This window comes from Bombyx mori, chromosome 22 (genome assembly GCF_030269925.1).
Source record: "Bombyx mori chromosome 22, ASM3026992v2".
Taxonomy (NCBI): domain Eukaryota; kingdom Metazoa; phylum Arthropoda; class Insecta; order Lepidoptera; family Bombycidae; genus Bombyx; species Bombyx mori.
In genome coordinates this window covers 4,571,719-4,593,114 of record NC_085128.1, presented here as the reverse complement: position 1 = coordinate 4,593,114, position 21,396 = coordinate 4,571,719, and the positions used below count along the sequence as shown (strand labels likewise).

The 21,396-nt window shown below is 36.1% G+C and overlaps 1 protein-coding gene and 1 long non-coding RNA gene across 2 annotated transcripts in view; one reads left to right on the top strand and one right to left on the bottom strand.

Moving 5' to 3' along the window:
- Positions 1–21,396, top strand: part of LOC101745884 (protocadherin-like wing polarity protein stan) — a 214,910-nt gene that overhangs the window by 93,231 nt on the left and 100,283 nt on the right. The window contains exon 3 of the mRNA XM_038018928.2: positions 11,958–11,982. The gene's annotated coding sequence lies outside the window, so the exon portion shown is untranslated. The remainder of the gene's footprint in view (positions 1–11,957; positions 11,983–21,396) is intronic.
- The window catches only part of LOC134200952 (uncharacterized), a 98,609-nt gene that overhangs the window by 54,302 nt on the left and 22,911 nt on the right, over positions 1–21,396 (bottom strand). The window lies entirely within an intron of this gene.

The following is a 21,396-nucleotide window of genomic DNA, read 5'->3' as shown; positions in this document are numbered from 1 at the left end:
TGTAATAAGTGGGACTTTCCACGTTACAGCGAACGTTATCAAAATTTGATGCCGTAATTTTGAAATTCGAGATTTTGGAGATCTGTTTTGTGATTTAATTTTAAAGGACTAAGGACTTCAAGACGTCCTTTTAATTTGGAATACCTTCAAACGCGATAATGATGACAATACAATAATTTTATAACTACGATTCTAATATCTTGACCAATACGAACAGTTTAAAAAAAGGTAAAATTAATAGTAAGTCCAATTCAATAGCACTGTGCGTTTTTTTTTTCTTTTTTTTTTATTGCTTAGATGAGTGGACGAGCTCACAGCCCACCTGGTGTTAAGTGGTTACGGGAGCCCATAGACATCTACAACTTAAATGCGCCACCCACCTTGAGATATAAGTTCTAAGGTCTCAATTATAGTTACAACAGCTGCCCCACCCTTCAAACCGAAACGCATTACTGCTTCACGGCAGAAATAGGCAGGGTGGTGGTACCTACCCGTGCGGACTCACAAGAGGTCCTACCACCAGTAATTACGCAAATTATAATTTTGCGGGTTTCATTTTTATTACACGATGTTACTCCTTCACCGTGGAAATCAATCGTGAACATTTGTTGAGTTCGTATTTCATTAGAAAAATTGGTACCCGCCTGCGGGATTCGAACACCGGTGCATCGCTCAACACGAATGCACCGAACGTCTTATCCGTTAGGACACGACGACATTTTAGTTTTTGTGTGCGTTTTTTTTAGTCTTTAAACTAAATAATGTATGTATTTTTTTATGTAACTCAACGCGGGAAAGCCTACACAAAACTGTAACCAATTCTATCAACAATAATAAATTGCACATATGCTGTCCTGAACTGCTGTTTCTTGAAAACTTCGTGAAAAATAAATCACAAAAACAATTGTGATCCAAAAATGTTTGCATTCTACGCTCGCCTGGCACGGTAATGAATTACACGATATAGCGCGTGGTCTCATATGTCAGCTACCTTTGTTATACATTACCCGTTCATGAAATGCCAAGTGACAAGTACTTAGTTATGATTTTATTTTAGCTTAGCAATTATTCGTTTTCCGTTAACGTTAGAGTATTTTTTTCCAAAACTAGAGCACCATCATAAGCATTAAAAATACATTGCAATAAAACGTTAACCGACCATTGTATTTATGTACTTTAAATTAGTGGATCGCAATATTATGCTATATTGTACTTTTAAGCTAATGTATACTGTACCCGGTAAATGTTGAAAATTGGGATAAAGCTCCTTGAGGAGAATTAAACCAAAGCTCCCCCAATAAAGTGCCGTTTTTGAAATTTTAAATACAACGTCCCTATTAGCGTGAAACTGAAAAAAACATGCATGAAAAAGACCATTGAAAAGTCTAATAAAGATCACCAAAAAAAACAAGATCTAACTCCACTGTAACTACAGTAGCTGCCGCTTTCGAAGGTTGAGCCTTAAAAGAATCGGATTACTTAACTTTTAACAAGTTACTTTAGCTAATCTTAGGGGCCGCACGTGGTCGAGACCCGATAACAACTTTTAAAAGAAAGATTTCAGATTTGAGTTTATTTATAGGTACTTTGGATATCGTGTCGTATTTTAGACATTAATTAAATTGTATTGTGCTTAAGAAACAAGAGAAGTAAAAGTTATATTACGAAAAACTATACTGTCTGTTTTTAGCCATTACCTTTCCCAACACCTTTACATGTACATCATGTATTTGCCTCCTTGTGGAAGGTTTATCGAGGAATCCGCTGAATTTTTTTTTATTGCATAGATGGGTGGACGAGCTCACAGCAGTGTTAAGTGGTTACTGGAGCCCATAGACATCGACAACGTAAATGCGCCACCCACCTTGAGATATAAGTTCTAAGATCTCAGTATAGTTAAAACGGCTGCCCTACCCTTCCAACCGAAACGCATTACTGCTTCACGGCAGAAATAGGCAGGGCGGTGGTACCTACCATCGCGGACTCACAAGAGGTCCTACCACCAGTAATGAATGAATGCAGGCAGTGCAGGATCGGTCATTGTGACGAGCCTTGGGGGAGTCCAATATTCAGCAGTGGTCGTCGGTGGGCTGTAAAATCGATAAATAAATATATTATTACGGAAAAAAATTCAACACTATGATAAAATTTCATATATTTTATCAATGAAGCTCGTTAAAACGTCCAACAAACGTCCAAGTTTAGTCAAACTTATCTAAATACTAGACTTGGCTCTTTTGCACGCGGTTAATTTGTTATTCAGAAACAATTGAATCACGTTGCATTTTCCAGGGATAAAGGGTCGCTTGGGTCCTGGGTTCATGAACTACCAATTGTATTGTGGATACGTTGCTAAAATCGGAAACCAGCGAGAAAACTGTCTTTCACTATATTAGAGGATTTCAGAAGTTACCTGGGTTGTTATATGTACCGGTATCATTTATGACATATAGAATGTGTGTTAATTCTTTACATATACAAATTATCTCTTGAAACTAAAATGTATGCTGTTGTTTTTAACTAATAGTAACTGGATTTATGTTAGATATACTATTATTTAAAGGGTTATTACCACAAATTTCACATTAAATGAGTTCCCGATATTGCGTTGTTGTTGTTAGCGCCATGATAGCGGGTAGACTGAAGACTGCAGGTAGAATTTTAGGACCTTCTTTCTAATCCGTTTATGGTATAACTGCAGGATTTCGAAGAACTGATCGATTTGTGTTGCTGCTAAAAACTGCTGGCCGCTTTGATTGGGTAATGAACAAAATTGAAATTGTCAACATGGAATTGTTGAATATAAATAGGCTGTGTGGCATCATCAACCTAAAATAGCATCACCAAATGCCTGAGGGTGTCATAAAAGACGAATAAGAACGGTGAAGGAAACTAACCCAAAAAACATCAGTAATTACCATTGTATTACTTACATGTTAGATGTCTTTTTTTTTATTGCCCTTGTAGGCAGACGAGCATACGGCCCACCTGATGGTGAGTGGATACCGTCGCCCATTGACTTCAGCAATGCCAGGGGCAGAGCCACGCCGCTGCCTACCGCTTAAAACTCTCCACAAGCCTCGTTTGAAGAAGGACATGTCATAGCGCTCGGGAAACACCCTGGAGGGGAGCTCATTCCATAGCCGGATGGTACGTGGCAAAAAGATCTCTGAAAACGCACTGTGGATGACCACCCATGGTGGCTCCAGGTAGTATGGATGAACTCTACTCCGGTGGCGGGCGGTGCGATGGTAAAAACGAGATGCCGGTATGATCTCGAACAATTCCTCAGAGCACTACCATGTCTACCAATACAATGAAATTTAAAAATTCAGTTATAGTTTTTGTATATCATATCATTTGTCGTCTGAATACTTTGAACTGAACAAAGGTTTTTTAACTAAACTAGCTGAGTCTCGCGATGTTACCCGCGGTTATTGTCGTACCGCGGGTGACGCCGCGGGGTGAAGCTAATCTAAAAAAAGTAGACAAAGTTACTCCTTATATCATCAGCTACCTATCAGTGAAAGTCTCATCAAAATCGGTCCAGCCGTTCCAGAGATTAGCCGGAACAAACAGACAGACAGACAGACAAAAATTGTAAAAAAAAATATTTTGGTGTATTTTCTGTATACATATTCATATGCATGTAGTAAAAAGCGGTTATTTCAATATTACAAACAGACACTCTAATTTTATTTATATGTATAGATAAGCTGATATCACCCACCTTAGTCGTCAGTGACCACGAAAAGTGTTAAGTATTGGAAACGTCGAAAATAAAATAATGTCAGTAAAAAAGGTGAGATTAAACTGTATAATAATTGTAAAAATAAAATAATGCTTTAACAAAAACCTACTTCAAATAGAAAAAAAAGATATTCTAAAACAAATTAATATACACTAAAATAATAATCATCGAAATCGGCTGGCGTGATATTGAGTTATTGAGTTATTCATCTATTTGTCGCGCACGTACTTAATGCAATTTAATGCAAAAAGTTATGAGGTAACAAACATAAAAAAGAAAAAAAAACATACAGTCGAATTGAGAACCTCCTCCTTTTTTGAAGTCGGTTAAAAAGTTGTTTTAATTACTACGGTTATTTCTCAATTTAACAACATTGAAACGTATTCCGTAACATTATTAAATTTCTGTCGAATAAAATCTCCATGCAGCAAACAGATAAAGTTCCAACAAAAGGTTCCCGGAAAAAGATCACGGCTCTTTGTTTGTTTCTCCTTGTTTTCTCATTGAAAATGAACTATAAATGTCCAATGTACATTCCTTTACAAGGAATATGAAGGATGATTGCTTGTACTATGTTTAAATATTTTCAATTTCAATTAAATACGTTCAGTGTGTGTTGCTTTCTGTGTAATTTTATTACGACTTTCTCTATCGACTTTAGATAGTACTCATTGTCCATATTATGTAAAGCGTATATCACAGCTAAACAGATCTTATATTGTAAGTATATGTTCATTGTGTATACATATTTATATTGTTGCGTTGTGAATAAGAGTGGTCTGTATTATTAGTTTGATATTTTTATTTATCTATAAGTGACAAAATAAAGAATTTAAAATTAATGACTATAAGAAATAAGAAACAGATGTGTCGCCCTTGACGGCTGGAAATGGAAAGGGGTAAGGCGTCATAGCGGACGTCGCTCGTTGACACCTTTGACGTTCCGAATTCAAACAATATTTTTCATCACTTCTAAACAATATTATGTTTTGATAGATCTATCTGAAATCTTATTAATAGTACACCGCAAGATACCTGCCGTATCTTTTTGAGAATTCCCTAGATGCAAATGATTATCTAAAAGAAATCGCTTTGAGCGATAAGACCGCCTACTGTACAAAGTACACGTGCCTGTTGAGCGATTTTCAATGTTAATTACGTTTTGATATGCAAGTGCTTACACTCGCTCGGTCTATCTAAACATGAAAAAAATTATGATTGCACGACTATCAACATAACGCTTTGAGTGAGTGAATTTATTTTCACATATTTTGCAGAAATCACTAAAGGATTTTTGAAAAAAAAGTACCTTATAAAAAATAGAACTATAACATAAAAAAAATCAATGCTAAATGAACAACAAAATAATTTTAAATGCTTATTTATAAATGTCTGTAAATGCTAAGATACGTGCGTACAGATCGATACCTGATACCTATACGAGTAAGCAAAATACGAAATAGTCGATATCCCGACGCTCCACACTTTGCAATAATAGAGAGTCGATATATCGACGGTTCATGCTCTAAGGGTTGAATAAATAATTATCTTCCTCGACTGATTTACACACTAATTCAAACACGAAAATCGACTGGTGTTAATGTCGCATACGACCATATTAAGTATTCGGTAGTGTAGTTAAACCTCAACTGTTCACACGATGATACAATCTTGTAATATCGTCACAGCGATATTTAAGGAGACATTACGAAGAAACCTTCGCCCTTCGATTATATTCGATTGGCAAAACTCGTAACATTTGATTACAAGAGTCGTAAATATTGGTTTCCGATTTACTCGCCTGCTTGTACTAGACAAACTATTTCTGTAAACCACTCCTAAAACAATCATCGGCAAATTCACGAACACGACAATTAATTGCGGATTAAAAACAATAAAGGCATGATATATTGCACCTTTAGAATTTAAGTGGCTTAACTAAAAGTTTTAAGAAAAGCATGTATTCTATCAGTTAATTAAAATTAAACAGTCTCTTTTAGTCCAGAAAAGGACAAACGTACTCTTTCCATCTCTTTTAAATCAAGCGCATGCCTTAAAGTATTAAAATCGACTAACTACAAAATTTTAATTATTCAATTACATTTTTGGAGTTATCAAAATAATTTAAATATGACGACGCTTGCAGCTGAAAGTAAGTATTGTACTTTTTGACGAAGCATGTTGCTGATAACTTTATTTCTGTAATCTGACGAAGCATGTTGCGGATAATAACACGTACTTTTAGGTTAGGAATATTGTGTTCTTTTTTTTTTATAATAAATAAATTATGAAAAACTTAAAAGAAACTATCGGCGAACAAAACCATAAAAAAATTAAATATTGTATTAAGCCACTTCAATGCAAAAAGTGCGATATATTATAAGAAAAAACCTTACTTGAAAAAGTCTATGCATCTCCGTTAAGATATCAAACGATTTAATTCGACCAGCGCTACTCCTGACTTTACGGCCTATAAAAGTGAGATTACAATCGTAAAGACGAGAAAAGATTGAGTGCATTTCGATCGGATTTTGTATTCAACCAACGTTCAGGTCCGAAATATACATTAGGTCAATTGCTGTAACAAAATAGGGGCACTCGCATTAGCATTGCTTCTGTTTGGTCAAATTACAATGTGTTGTCAAATCACAAGTTTAGGAAATTAGATTTAATACGTTAGAAGGGAAAGATATGTCAGTTCACCAATTGTTCATTCAATTAGTTTTTTTAAAATCCGGATCCGATAGAAAATCTGGCGAGAAACTCAGCGGACTGATGCTTAGGCTAGGTTGCAAGTAGGAGCTAATATCTAATGCAAGAGTTATGGATCTGACGGATCCGTAACGGCGTCGATGAAAAATTAGTGTTGTTCGGAATTCCCAAGTATGAAAAAAAACCTGAAATTAATAAGGATTAAGCTAGATTTTCTCTATCCGTTCATATTGCAAGTACTCATAGGTAATTGTTTTAAAATGCATATCTATGGAACACCTAATGTAGCGAACATTATGTGCTATATATTTTGGCCCAGCAATTCCATTAAATCTTGTCAATAAGTGCTATCATAGATAATACACATAAATTAGTTATAGATAAGCAACTCCAGCACTCAACAAAAATGTTTACGGGCGTCGGCCACTAGATGGCTTCTCTTCGATTGGTTTCTCATTGCTTCTGTAGATGGCAATCACAAATTACCTATCCTTTAATTTATTTTTAATGAAGGATTTTGTATATTTTCAGAAAACACAAATCAATAAATTTAATCAATTTGTCTATAAAAAGACTTGTATAATGTGTTTGGTTACACAATAATTAAATGCCTTAACTTTAATAACATATAAATCTAGGGGCATCTGCTACAAGATGTCGATAGTTTCTATACAAAAAAATATTAGTCTTAAAGTATCGCATTTTCAGGGTCCTGAGAGCTATAGTGCACTAAATATGGATGATAAATAACAAAAGGTACATTTGAAAAGTTATTTCTGTTCCTAATGCATCTCGTAACAAGTTTCAGGCGCACTCAGCTGCGCGAATAGCACACATTCAAAACTATTATAAACAGGTAAAGTTAAAGCTTACTTAAGGCAATCGTGTACCGCCGACAAGTTGGCACACATGCTCGTTACTAAAGCGAGACCGTCATTACGTTCAGGAAGTTGCATGAAATATAGCTTGAAGGGGGAAGTATCTCGGAGGCCGTGAGAACACAAGAACTTAAAGTTTGACTAACATACACAGCTACAATGTAATAACAATTTGTAATCTGACCTTTGATTATACTATATATTAACATGTGAAACAAAAACTTTGTACCCCTTTTTACGAAAATTGCGCGGAAGGAGGAGTATGAAATTTCCCACACCTATAGAGAATATAGAGAAGGAGTGCAGAATGCTAATTTTCTTTTTAAATTACGCACTATTAAAACATCAAATCAATAAATAAACACATTACACGCACTACCCTGTATATCACACACACAATCACACATTATATATATAATCTTTGTTTATTATCAAACTTTTGTTATTGCTTAAAGTCTGTGGTCAAATTGAGAATAGATTAATATTGTTTGTCTCTAGTCTTAGCGAAATCGGTGAGTTTTAGAAGTACCTACATAAGTCTTTGGCAATAGAACCTTAGTAATGTTCAAACTTAAAATTTCAATTAATTATAGTCGAATTTCGACTACTGCCGGACCACTAGTACTAATAATACGATACAATCCAAAAGTGACATTTCATTTTCATGCCAGAACTTTCAGTTCTACATATTTAGCATTACATTAAATCTAATTATAAAATAATTCGTAAATTATATATTAAAATCTGAAAATTAAATAAATTTACTTTAAATATTTTATTTACTTATTAATAAAAATGCAATTTCATAGTTTTCATTTAAATTATTGTATAGTGAGCAAAAAATAAATAAATAAGATATTAAGACACTCTTAAACATAAAATTATCATATGTAATTAAATTAAATGTTTTGCGAGTTGTACGGCCGTGTGTAGCGAAAGGAGTGCCGATGTCCCGTCGCGATTACCTACTACCAACAACTTGATAAAGGCATTAAAATATTAAAGCGAAACACAACAAAGTTACAAAGACCTGCACACAGCAGTCAGCTTCAAGTAAGGCGAGGTCTTGCGAAATTGGTCTTTGTACCGACGTGCTCAAAAGCTCTTTATACCGTACCTTGCTAATTAGAGGCAAAATTATTGACTTACTAATATTAAAGCTGCTTTCAGTTATGAAGGAAATAAAGACGCATTTTAACTGTTTGGACTGACTGTTTTCTTTTTAATTAAAACGTTAATTATTTAACATTGTTGTCATAGTGTTATATTTTAAAGTAAACTGATTTGTATTAAAAAGTGTTTATTTATTTATTTCTTAGATGTTTAGACGAGCTCACGGCCCACCTGGTTTTAGTGGTTACTCGAGGCCATAGACATCTACACCGTAAATGCGCCACCTACCTTGAGATATGAGTTCTAAGGTCTCATGTATAGTTACAATTGTGTATTAATAATTATATAGTATTATATTAATTGAGAATATTTAAAAGCATTTAAATAAATAAAAATGTTTAGGTTGTAGTTACTAGTAGTAACTAGTTTCCACTGTTTAAATACTTTCCTTGTTTCAAGTTTGAAATAAATCTTTAACCGCTTACTTCAGTGTTCACTGTTCCAATCAAGATAATGTTTTCTGGTAAGCAAATTGAAAAAAATAAACGCAACCTTTCAGCCTTTCTAAAAATACAAAAGAAACTTCGTTAAAAAAATGGTCTCAAATAATTTCATACAACATTTTGCGCGGCCCTCCCCGTCTCTGTGTAATTCCACAATTTCTCCGCCCCAAGAATATAATAAACCCTGCAATTTGAACCCCTGTGTCCCCTCTGCTTGGATACCTCCTGAATTAGTTCACTTTAGGCAGCCAGCCAGATATTTTTCAAAAGGGAAACCCGAAAAATTAACGGAATTTAAGCGAGGTCTCTGTTTTTCCATAGATAAAACCGCAAGGCTAATAAAACGTTTTTGAGACGGGTTTATGATGTTAGTAGGTACCGATGTCGACCTATTTCTGCCGTGAAGCAGTAATGCGTTTCTGTTTCGGCAGCCGTTGTAACTATACTGAGACCTTAGAACTCATATCTTAAGGTGGGTGGCGGCATTTACGTTGTAGATGTCTATGGGCTCAAGTTACCACTTAACACCAGGTGGGCTGTCCAACCAACTAAGCAATAAATAAATAAAGTATTTTATCGTTTCGCCCATGGAAGGGTTAAACAGATAACAAAAGACTATTGCCAGAAAAAACTCCGCTTCGGGTTTGAATTATTAGAGAGTCATTGTCATTATAAGCAGACGAGTGGCTACGTGGTCGCTCATGGTATCAACAACGTCAGAGGTGTAGCCAGGCTGCCAACTTAAAAGTATTCTCCGCAAACTTCGCTTGAAGAAAGACATGACACGACGCTCAGGAAACACCGAAAAAGGTGATCCACGTTTGGCGGTACATGGCAAAAATATATTTGATAGTCACTATGGATGAACTGTGCTGCGATGGCGGGCGGTACGATGGTTAACACGTAATGACGGCATCCCAAACAATTCCTCAGAGCACTCCCCGGTGAGCATGGGGTAACAAACACGTAGGACGGAAGCTCCTTCGTAGACCCGAAGGCTCCAAACGATATTGAAACTTAAAGCGACTTAATTAATTTTCTTAGCTACGCTCATCAATCTTGTCTATCCGAGCAGATGCAATGTGGCGGATTATTAGCATACTAAATTTTAACTTACATATTTTTTTATTGAACGAAGCTTTTCGTTTTACTTAAAATCTTGCTTAAATAACGAAGTACGTTCAAGTGTCATGTATCTTAGACTGAAACATTGCGGTCCTCGTCAGCTGTTTAATTAAGAATCGGCCGCAGTCATCTAAAAACACGAGGCAAAGGCCGAATACAAATCATCTCATTATGTAAATAGCTCCGCGGATCACGACATTTATTATAGTTCAACTAATTTTCGAAAGCGGAATAGATCCTTGATATTAGTTGAGTTATGTCGTTAAATACACGAAAGTTTTTTTTTTCTTTATGTAGTAAGTTTAGTTTTAGCATTTATGATAATACATTTTGCGGGACCGGAATTCAAGAAAAAGCGTACATATTTTTATTCACAGTTTCTTTTTAAACAAAGGAAGTCAAACACCACATTCTACACGGGTCACAGATTTAGATATTTTGAGTTAATTAATACGCTTTTATTAGCTTCAGACGTATATATGTAACGGAATCTTCGAACATGATTTTGACCCCCTTCAAAACGTCGGATTAACTCGAAATTTGGTATGCATATTAAGGCCCGATGACAATTTAAAATATAAAAAAAAATTGAAAAAATTGAAATTCAACGAATGAAAAATAAATAGTAGTTTAAAAAAACTAACAAAATACGCTTTTATAGAAAATCCAACTAAAAAATATAAAATAAATTTTAATAAATTTGAATTAAAAATAATGTAAGAAAAAATATTTTATTGTAAAAAAAAGTGTGGGGTGCTTTTCAGGATATAATATAAAATACAAAATCATTTTTTTTTTTTTTAAATTATAAAAGCGTATTTTGTTAGTTTTTTTAAACTATTATTTATTTTTATTCACAGTTTCTTTTTAAACAAACGAAAGTCAAACACCATTCTACTCTACTACTACGGGTCACACTTGAAGATATTTTGAGTTAATTTTATAAACTGCGTTCGCACTGAAAAATAATATCCACTACTTTCAATCGATTAAATTTGTAGCTATTTTAACGGAAACAACACGGACAATATTAACGAACAGCTATTGATTTAACAGTTTTGATAGACAAACAAACCTGTACACCGTGCAGGAGAGCGATCGTGTTTGATTTTTATATGCACGAGGACAGTCGAAGAGAAAAGTTTCTACACTTTTTACGTATTGTTATGATACCCTCTGGTTCCTAGCTTTGCTTCCATCATCACCTTTCCCGAATAGCATCAGTACTTATGATCCTTTATTAGAGAACAATCCCCTCCCTATCCAGTCAGTCCTATTCCTAATTCCAGGCGGCACGGTTGCGGTCATTGTCGTCATCAATCTTGGTATGTCTATTTCATATTAAAATCCTTTTTAAAAAGATCTTTTCTCATTTCCGTATGATGAAAATTTAAAAAAAAGGTATCTATAAATATTTTAATAACCTGTACTGAAACGGGTTCTCTAAAAGAATAATAAAAAATAAATACAATCAATTTTGGTACAATCCTTATTGCAAGCCGCGATTGAGTTTCGCTAGAAACAATCACGAAATAATTTGCTTTTAAAGAGTGTTTGTATTTTTTTTACAAAAACAGCCACCTTGCAGTCTATTTCAGCATTGGCAGTTTATAAGAACGTATATTTATATCTCTTAAATAATTTTCAGAGCACTGCAAATTCACCTACTTTTAAATATAAGGCTTCTGTAATGGACTGTACGTCCTGCAGCTCTCTACTCATATTGAGTTTCATGGTTGACCAATTAGCTAACGTCAGAGCTGTTTGTTTGGGGTACTTCGGAACGTATGGTTCAGATGCCCCTAATTAATGCTACTGATATTCTGTAGTATATAGTAACGTCTGTTGAGATCTTAATTTTTTATTTTGTTTCAGATTCAGCCGAGGATTTCATTTTAATGTGAGTTATCATTTTTATAATTTTTTTTTCCGAGCTCGCAGGACCGGGAACAGAGGATGGATATCTCATCTCAATATTAGTTAGCTGGCTGTCCCATCCTTCTAGGATAGTGATACTTACCCGTGTGTGCCTACCGGCAGTAAATTTCAGGGGAAATTAGGGTGCGGGGTCAGGAGAATTTCAAAAGCAGTCCATACTTTTGGTGTAGGATCTCCTAACTTGATGTTTTTTGGTATTTTTTAAGAAGTAGTAGAAGTAGAAGTAGTAGAAATAGAGTAGTAGTAGTAGTAGTAGTAGAAGTAAAAGAAGTAAGAAATAGATTAAACTTCGCTTTACAATATTATAAATAAAATGGGTCAATATTGAATAATTTAAATTTGAATATCCTGGATTTTAGTTGGTTGTTTGGAATTTCAAATAACGAATGTAAAAAGCTTTCAAACCTATCTCAGAATTCAGACTAGTAAATTTAAAAACAAAACAAATATAAAGCACGCAAAGAATTTCCGCGCGAGAATTTATAGAAGCCGTATTTTACGAAAATGTTTAAAAATGTTTTAAATTAAAATCTCATTACCGGCCTGAGAACGAGTCGAATGAAAAGTCTAGACGTTGTAGAAATTTAAAATCAAGATTTTTTCCTTTCCATTACTCTGAATACTGCGAAACTTACTTCAAGTGGAAACAATGCTCTGTGTGAGATCCATGCTCAGTTATTACTTGTATGAAGCTCAGTTTTGTATGAAGATACGGGCCTCCTGATTGTGAGTGTTTACTGCCGCTCATGGACATCAGCAACGCCAGAAGCACAACCGGCCCGCTACCTTTCGCTTAATTTATTCCTAATTTATAGATAACTAGCTGACCCGGCAGACTTCGTAGTACCTCAATCGATAAATAAAAGACCTAAGCTTGTGTATAAAATAAACTTAAAACAAACAAAGGGAAGCCGTCGAAAGGGGGACACATCAAAGGGAAAACAAAATTGTTATTTTTATTTAATTCCGAGCGTTTTCATATTTATCCACCTTTTAAACCTTCTCTGGACTTTCACAAATAATTCAAGACCAAAATTAGCCAAATATGTTCAGCCGTTCTCGAGTTTTAACGAGACTAACGAACGGCAATTCATTTTTATATATGTAGATAATTTTATCATTAAATACTTACATTCGGTGTGCCGTACTTAAAATAGATCTGTTATTAAATTGATATTTTCTATATATTTCCTGACTGTAACATTTCCATTCCAAATGGGATAGCCTTTCAAGTGCTTTCAATTTTAAGGATCAATAAAATAAGAAACGCGTGGGCCAAAAGAGTATTTTGAAGCCAAAGTTAATCAAACCACGCATACATCTCCGAGAAACCATACAATTCCCCCTTGAAAACGACGCGATGAAAATAATTTAATCAAACCGTAATGGCCATCATTTGGTTCCAATTACATGCAAATACAGTCCCTTTATCAACAGCTATGACATCTTGTCATCTCGTTACTGTAATAAGGACGTGACCATAACTTTTATGAAAGAATAAGGGCTTGGTATATGATCTAATATATCATTAGGAGATTCAAGGATGTCGAGAATTACGGGGATAATATACATAGGTACATAGTGTTGTTTTTGTAAAAGGCGTTAATGCGAATATAAGTTGACTGTGACGTGTTAATTTTATATGTACGGATTTATTTACTTTTTAGATACTAAAAAAATCCAAACGAAATCATCTATGTACGTCGGCCAGAGGATCTGGCTTTAGAAAAAAATACGTTATTATTCTCCAGAGCACATAATATACATATTGTGTTCTAAAAAAATCGTAAAACTTCAAAATTTGGTCATCGCGTTTTTCGAATGATTAGAAACCAAATTTATATCTCCGGCGTCCATAGCAAATAAGATACACCTAGCTTGAGACCATGCGATGTGAAACTTGAATGAAAAAACTTGAATCTAGGATAGTTGACATAAAAATGTCTATTCTATCAGCCCACAGGCGTTCACTGTTGGACATAGGTCTCCTTCAAAATGCCTACACAAAGTAATTTCTATTTGTTGCGTAAGTTCTCGGCACATGAAGACAAATCACTCGAGAGGTCCATCAAACGAATAGATGCGGGATCACATGGCCTAATTGCAGGAAATGTTAATAATTGACTAAAGACCCCAAGATTAGTTAAACCGTTGCATACAGAGTCTTAAAAACATCTACATTAATAGGAACAAAAACATCCGCCCAGTCTCTCTAAGTGTAGGATCATCTTTCACGTTCGCTTCAATTAAGTAACACCATAAATTACGTCACTTTGTTAGTCATATTAACATGATAGTGCAACGAATTTTGCGGAACTACGATTTTATGGATGTGGCTTCTAAAAGCAGTACCAGAAGATCTTTCATGATTAATAATATGATACGACGATGCAGTTCCGTTCTCTTAGAAGTATCATTTGCTATTAATTGGTAAGAGTTGTGTCGTTCCTTTATCTTCCTAAGAAATTCTAATTCTAATAAACTTGCAACATGGTACAGTGGTAATAAAGACATGTTGAAAAGACACCGATTACCTTAGTGGCCACACATTTTGTTCTAAACTTTCAATTATTTACACTTCATATTTCGTTATAGTTGGCCACAATAACTTTGATTTGTTTTAGTGACGGTCAGGTGTATCAACACTAAAAACATAATACGTTTAAAAAATCTTAGCCGCGGCTACACTGATCTCTGGTTTTATTATCATAAAAATATAACCACGTTGCTTCTTGCTTGATAATAATGTTTAAATTGTTTATCCCGAGACTAATGTACACACATGTAGTTAGTCTGGCCATAAATACTGTTAAAATTAAAAATTAACAAAAATCTATTGCAAATAACATTTATTACTTTTATAGTGTGTTAGTTTAATACATAAATATAAAACAATTTAAAGTATAAAAAGCTTATTCGAAGTGGTCTTGCTGCAGTACAGTCCTTTAAACGTTGAGGCCAGTTATCAATAGAAGCACGCACTCTTTCCATGGGAAATTTTTTCACTGCCAATCGTACGGATTGTTTTAGGGACTCCAAATTGTCATGGCGTTTAGAGCAAGCCGTACTCTCTAAAACTGACCATAATTCATAATCCAGCGGATTAAGATCGGGACTAGACGACGGCCAGTCTTCAGCTCTTATGAAGTCCGAAACGTTCGTTTTCAACCAAGACTGCGTAGACCGAGCTTTATGACCTGGCGCCGAGTCTTGCTGGAAGGACCATTCTTGATTATTGAACATGGTGTTGTTAAGGGGCTTCACTACCTTTTCAAGAATGGTATCTTGATACACTTGTGCCGATGTTTTGGTACCTTTTTCACCAAAGAATGGCTCAGTCACTCCTTCATAGCTAATACCCCACCAAACCATCACTGAAGTCGGATAGTGGCCACGTTGCACTCTGTCGACTAATTTGGAAGCTCCTTTAGAGCTTTGAGCATAAATACGGTCATTTTGTTTGTTAAAATGTTGCTCAGTTGTAAAAATTTTCTCATCCGTAAACAAATATGATACAAATATTTGAGGTGGGTGGCGCATTTACATAGTAGATGTCTATGGGCTCCAGTAACCACTTAACATCAGGTGGGCTGTGAGCTCGTCCATCCATCAAAGCAATAAAAAAAAAAAAAAAAAAAAAAAAATATTTTCTATGACCTCCCTTTGCGTACCGCTTCAGTAGTTGTTTCGATTTTACCACCCTATTCTCTTTTAAATTTTTTTTTTTTTTTTTTTTTTTTATTGCTTAGATGTGTGGACGAGCTCACAGCCCACCTGGTGTTAAGTGGTTACTGGAGCCCATAGACATCTACAACGTAAATGCGCCACACACCTTGAGATATAGTTCTAAGGTCTCAGTATTAGTCACAACGGCTGCCCCACCCTTCAAACCGAAACGCATTACTGCTTCACGGCAGAAATAGGCGGGGCGGTGGTACCTACCCGTGCGGACTCACAAGAGGTCCTACCACCAGTAATTACGCAAATTATAATTTTGCGGGTTTGATTTTTATTGCACGATGTTATTCCTTCACCGTGGAAGTCAATCGTGAACATTTGTTGAGTACGTATTTCATTAGAAAAATTGGTACCCGCCTGCGAGATTCGAACACCGGTGCATCGCTCGATACGAATGCACCGGACGTCTTATCCTTTAGGCCACGACGACTTAATTATCAGTTAAGAAATGACCAGTACGTCTCTTATAGGCTGCAAATCCTAAGTCACCTTTTAAAATACGCGGCATGGTTATCAACTTTATTTTATTCACAATGATTTATAAAAAATATGTTATTTTTTGTACGTTATTACAAAGTTTAGTCGTACACTGTGTGCATTACTAATAAAAATCTTACGTTACGGACGTTTTAACCCGGATAAGATACCCCGCATCGTCCCACAAGGAACTTCGTTCCAAAAAACATAGATTTTTAACGTATAATGGGAAAATTCGGTAGTTTTTATGCTATATGCCCAATATGGCCGCGTATGAATGCAGATGATACGGTTTTACGCTCCCGAATGGGTGGTATTTTCCATTACAGAACGCTACGAACGACTCGGAGACGCTAAAGTTATCACTTTATAGGGCATTAAGCTCGAATGTATGGTGAATACATGAATTTAATATCGACACCACTCGGTAACACAGTTTCAACGTAAAATTTATATGAATTTAATGATTATGGCCGTATTAGGTTTTATGGGCCACTGAAAGAGAATAATGTTGTCATAAGATTTATGTATGGTTCTGTTTTACTTCTACGTTTGTTACTTAAATTATTTAACATTGATAGCATAACATCTTAAAATTTACATACTGCTGTCTTCATTTTATACGAATTGTTTTAAACTTTGGCAGGTATCAACACTATACTATTATTATTTATTAATTAATTTATTTATTTTTATTGCCCTTGTAGGCAGACGAGCATACGGCCCACCTGATGGTGAGTGGTTACCGTCGCCCATGGACTTCAGCAATGCCAGGGGCAGAGCCAAGCCGCTGCCTACCGCTTAATACTCTCCACAAGCCTCGTTTGAAGAAGGACATGTCATAGCGCTCGGGAAACACCGTGGAGGGGAGCTCATTCCATAGCCGGATGGTACGTTTTTTTTTTTTTTTTTTTTTAATTGCTTAGATGTATGGACGAGCTCATAGCCCACCTGGTGTTAAGTGGTTACTGGAGCCCATAGACATCTACAACGTAAATGCGCCACACACCTTGAGATATAGTTCTAAGGTCTCAGTATTAGTCACAACGGCTGCCCCACCCTTCAAACCGAAACGCATTACTGCTTCACGGCAGAAATAGGCGGGGCGGTGGTACCTACCCGTGCGGACTCACAAGAGGTCCTACCACCAGTAATTACGCAAATTATAATTTTGCGGGTTTGATTTTTATTGCACGATGTTATTCCTTCACCGTGGAAGTCAATCGTGAACATTTGTTGAGTACGTATTTCATTAGAAAAATTGGTACCCGCCTGCGAGATTCGAACACCGGTGCATCGCTCGATACGAATGCACCGGACGTCTTATCCTTTAGGCCACGACGACTTAATTATCAGTTAAGAAATGACCAGTACGTCTCTTATAGGCTGCAAATCCTAAGTCACCTTTTAAAATACGCGGCATGGTTCTAGGTACTATCTTCATCTCCCGAGATAAAATCTTTTGCTTTCGGACAGGATTTTTTCGAATTCTTTCCCTTACTGATTTGACCACCTTTTTCGTACGAACACTACGTGGACGGCCAGATATTTTTCTGTCACAAACAGAGGAGGTCTCATTGCACCTATTAATAGCCCGGTACACAAACATTTTACTAATACCAAGCGTATGGAGAGTTTTAAAAATTGCATTTGGCTCCATACCTACTTTGTGTAATGCAATCACAGCGATTCGGTTCTCTTTATCACCCCACTCCATTTTAATATCGCAAAATATTGTACAATGTATTGGCGCCAAAATGAGAACACTCAATGAGCAATCATATAAAAATGACAGATTCCAAATTCAAATGTAATATTTTGTTTATTTTTAATTGTAACAGTATTTATGGCCAGACTAAGTATATAACACGAAAAACCAAAACAATAAGGGCGCTAAATCTTTTGTTAATATTTAAAATATTCTAATAATACCTACATGAAACGTCCAAATTCTTTCGCGAACAATAACAAATGACCTAACCCACCATTCGTTAGTGGCCGCTTTCGCTCATTAAACTAAGTCCGCGGTCTGCGGAAGCTCTAAAAACCTCTGACATATGAGATTTGCGAACTCGTATTGGCTTAAAACGAACAATGTAGGGTTGAATGTGGAACTGCTGGCGGGCGTTATGATCTGTGTAGTTTGTATACTTTTATCTCATGTTTTAGTGAATAATGTATTTCATAATACTAGAGGTCCCGCAGTAGTCGAAATTCGACTATAATTAATTCGAATTGTACACTATTGTGATTGTATTTTATACTTCTATAATCACAAATTTCGCCAAGACTATACTATAAAAAATATTAACAAAGGCAAACAATATTTAATCTATTCTCAATTTGACAACAGACGTCAAGCAGTATGCATGCGTGTGTGCGTCAAATACATGGTATGTAGTGTGTGTAATGTTTTCTTTATTGATTTAATGTATCTTTTATGCATTATTTTAAAAAAATATTAGCATTGTGCACTTCTTCTCTATATTCTCTATAAGTGTGGAAAATTTTATACTCCTCCGGCCGCGCAATTTTCGTAAAAAGGGATACAAAGTTTTTGCTTCACGTATTAATATGTAGATGTTTCTTTATTTGCGACTGACTCGGCGGTGCAATTGTTAGAGCTTTAATTCGTGTGATGAACAGGTTTGATTGTTCTTTGTCTGGGTGTTTATTATTTATCTATATCTGTATCTTTATATACATAAAAATAAAACTGGAGTGCCTGTTTGTAATATTGAAATAACCGCTTTTTACTACATACATATTATGTACATACACCAAAATAACATTTTTTACAATTTTTGTCTGTCTGTCTGTTTGTTCCGGCTAATATCTGGAACAGCTGGACCGATTTTGACGAGACTTTCACTAATAGGTAGCTGATGATATAAGGAATAACTTAGGCTTTACTTTTTTAGACTAGCTTCGCCCTGCGGCGTGACCCGCGGTACAACAATAACTGCGGGTAACGTCGCGGTACTCAGCTATCAATAATATGTTTCCGAAGCGAAACGAGGGCGGGTCGCTAGTATATAAATATGAATGTCAATCTCCTACAAGAAATCCTAATTTGGGGCCGGATGACTTTGCGTAATTAAAATTTGTTCCCAGCTAATTACTTATTTATTTATTTATTTATTCGTTAATATTTTTTATTCGAGTGCTGTAATAGTAGATATATCCGTTATCAAGCCCCAAATCTATAGAAATTAATGAGATCATTTAGTAAAAATAATTCTATGGGAAATACAAAAAAAAACATGTAAGTAATTCACATTTTTTTGTTTCACTATTTCATAAAATGCCTTTAGATTTCTATTCTTCTAACAAATACTACGATTTACTGCCTACTTGTGTAATAATAATGATAATATAATTTAATCCTGTATATCAATATATAATATAATTTAATAGATAATATAATTTAATCCTGTATATCAATGACATGCTGTCTATTGATGGCATGCATTGCTATGCGGATGACAGCACGGGGGATGCGCGATATATCGGCCATCAGAGTCTCTCTCGGAACGCGGTGCAAGAGAGACGATCAAAAATTGTGTCTGAAGTGGAGAACTCTCTGGGGCGAGTCTCCGAATGGGGTGAATTGAACTTGGTTCAATTCAACCCGATAAAGACACAAGTTTGCGCGTTCACTGCGAAGAAGGACCCCTTTGTCATGGCGCCGCAATTCCAAGGAGTATCCCTGCAACCTTCCGAGAGTATTGGGATACTTGGGGTCGACATTTCGAGCGATGTCCAGTTTCGGAGTCATTTGGAAGGCAAAGCCAAGTTGGCGTCCAAAATGCTGGGAGTCCTCAACAGAGCGAAGCGGTACTTCACGCCTGGACAAAGACTTTTGCTTTATAAAGCACAAGTCCGGCCTCGCGTGGAGTACTGCTCCCATCTCTGGGCCGGGGCTCCCAAATACCAGCTTCTTCCATTTGACTCCATACAGAAGAGGGCCGTTCGGATTGTCGATAATCCCAATCTCACGGATCGTTTGGAGCCTCTGGGTCTGCGGAGGGACTTCGGTTCCCTCTGTATTCTGTACCGTATGTTCCATGGGAAGTGCTCTGAGGAATTGTTCGAGATGATACCGGCATCTCGTTTTTACCATCGCACCGCCCGCCACCGGAGTAGAGTTCATCCATACTACCTGGAGCCACTGCGGTCATCCACAGTGCGTTTCCATAGATCTTTTTTGCCTGAAGTCGTCGTGGCCTAAAGGATAAGACGTCCGGTGCATTCGTATCGACCGATGCACTGGTGTTCGAATCTCGCTGGCGGGTACCAATTTTTCTAATGAAATACGTAATCAACAAATGTTCACGATTGACTTCCACGGTGAAGGAATAACATCGTGCAATAAAAATCAAACCCGCAAAATTATAATTTGCGTAATTACTGGTGGTAGGACCTCTTGTGAGTCCGCGCGGGTAGGTACCACCGCCCTGCTTATTTCTGCCGTGAAGCAGTAATGCGTTTCGGTTTGAAGGATGGGGCAGCCGTTGTGACTATACTGAGACCTTAGAACTATATCTCAAGGTGTGTGGCGCATTTACGTTGTAGATGTCTATGGGCTCCAGTAACCACTTAACACCAGGTGGGCTATGAGCTCGTCCATACATCTAAGCAATTAAAAAAAAAAAAAAAAAAAAACGTACCATCCGGCTATGGAATGAGCTCCCCTCCACGGTGTTTCCCGAGCGCTATGACATGTCCTTCTTCAAACGAGGCTTGTGGAGAGTATTAAGCGGTAGGCAGCGGCTTGGCTCTGCCCCTGGCATTGCTGAAGTCCATGGGCGACGGTAACCACTCACCATCAGGTGGGCCGTATGCTCGTCTGCCTACAAGGGCAATAAAAATAAATAAATTAATTAATAAATAATAATAGTATAGTGTTGATACCTGCCAAAGTTTAAAACAATTCGTATAAAATGAAGACAGCAGTATGTAAATTTTAAGATGTTATGCTATCAATGTTAAATAATTTAAGTAACAAACGTAGAAGTAAAACAGAACCATACATAAATCTTATGACAACATTATTCTCTTTCAGTGGCCCATAAAACCTAATACGGCCATAATCATTAAATTCATATAAATTTTACGTTGAAACTGTGTTACCGAGTGGTGTCGATATTAAATTCATGTA